The sequence below is a fragment of the Protobothrops mucrosquamatus genome, unplaced genomic scaffold (assembly GCF_001527695.2).
Source record: "Protobothrops mucrosquamatus isolate PMUCROS unplaced genomic scaffold, P.Mucros_1.0 scaffold1936, whole genome shotgun sequence".
In the NCBI taxonomy this organism is placed as follows: Eukaryota; Metazoa; Chordata; class Lepidosauria; order Squamata; family Viperidae; genus Protobothrops; species Protobothrops mucrosquamatus.
The window spans coordinates 94,082-95,871 of record NW_015388057.1 but is presented as its reverse complement, the minus strand read 5'-3'; positions in this window follow the sequence as shown (position 1 = coordinate 95,871).

The following is a 1,790-nucleotide window of genomic DNA, read 5'->3' as shown; positions in this document are numbered from 1 at the left end:
TTCTAGTGATCTGTCTCTTGGATTATGGACGCTGGCTGAACAGTTTTATAATGTATTTGTCCAAAGTACAAATTTGTACTTCTGTTTTAATAGCAAAGAGGGCTGTCAGTAATCTGATATAAATAGCAAAGTTTTTATATTCATTATTGCGTCTACCTATTTTATTCTTACTTTGTTCATGAAATTCAATTGAGCCCCAAATTTTTGTTGCTAAGTGAGGCAGTTGTTAAGTGGCTTTTCCCCCTTTTACAACCTTTCTTGCTACTGTTGTGAATCACTGCAGTTGTTAAATTAGTAACCTGGTTGTAAAGTGACTTTGTTTCTCAGAAGGTCGCAAAAAGTGATCACATGACCCCGGGACATGGCAACCATCATAAATATGAACTAGTTGCCAAGCATCCAAAGTTTGATCACATGACCATGAGGATGCTGCAACAGTTGTAAGTGTGAAAAACAGTCACTTTTTTTTCATTGCCTTTGTAACTTTCAATTAAAGGAATTATTGAAAGTCGAGGACTACCTGTACATGATGGTGGAGATTTATATGGTAGATGATTAATAACATTAATTAATAACATTATATAGAAGTATTCCTCCCCACTCCTCTTTCCATTGTTACTGTTATCATAGGATTTGTCATGGTTTTCTTCTACTGAGATTGTTTAGTGCCTTAAATTACCTGAGAAAAACCTGGATTGTTTTAGGCCTTCTTATTTTCAGGAATACATTAGATGTGAGAAATGCTTTAGAAAACTACTTGGAAGGTGGATCTCTTTAACCTCTTCCCACCTAACACTTAACTTTGCTTGTAAAGATAGCGTTGCTGCGAGCTTTCACCATCAGATAAATGCACACTACTGCTATATCAATTTTTATAATTATCTGGATGTTGTTGATAATCGAAACACTTGAAACAATGCTGCTTGGAATAGATAATAGTATTCTGAGTTTTGTCCCATATTGTGGCCTGGACTTTGGAATACTTCCAACTCTTATTTCGTACTTGAGATAGTTTACACTCAAACGTTTTTGCATATCATTCCTCTGCTTTTTAACTGGAGTGACAATGGATAAGCTAGAAAAGTATCTCCTGCGTGAATATAGTAAGTTTAATATTAAAGCAAATAGGTCATTGGCTAGCCCTAAGAACAGTTGATGATTAAATGACTTTAAAGGATTTTTATTTGAGTTTTGTATATATTTTAATGTCAATATTAACCAAAATTGGATCCAAGGACCAAGATGCGCAAGTCTAGCAAAGAATTAATTATTTGTAGTTAACACTTTGATGTTATCTATAGTATCTGAACATCTGAACTGTCTATGGAGTTTTAAACAGTTGTTGATATTTAATGGAGAGATTGGTTTAGAGTGAACCAGATATGTGGACTTCAGCTATGCTGATGAATCTGGGAGTTGAAGTCCACAAGTCTTAAAGTTGCCAGATTTGGAGGCTCCTGTTTTAAATTACCGTATATACTCGAGTATAAGCCGAGTTTTTCAGCCCATTTTTTGAGCTGAAAAATGCCCCCCTCGGCTTATACTCGAGTCAATATTTTTCCCCAGTTCTTTATGGACTTACAATATCCGGGCACCGTTTAAAGAGACGCCGAAGGCAGACGGTGCCCAACTGCGCGCCTTTCCCCCTTGGCGGGGTGGTCTTTTGCAAAGTCTTTTGCTCGGATATTGTAAGTCCACAGCAGTGCGGGCGGCAGCAGCAGCGGCGCCGTCTCCCGCTCCGAATCCCAGGCTGGAGTCAAGCCCTTTTCAAAAGCGCCGGCTCGGGAGCG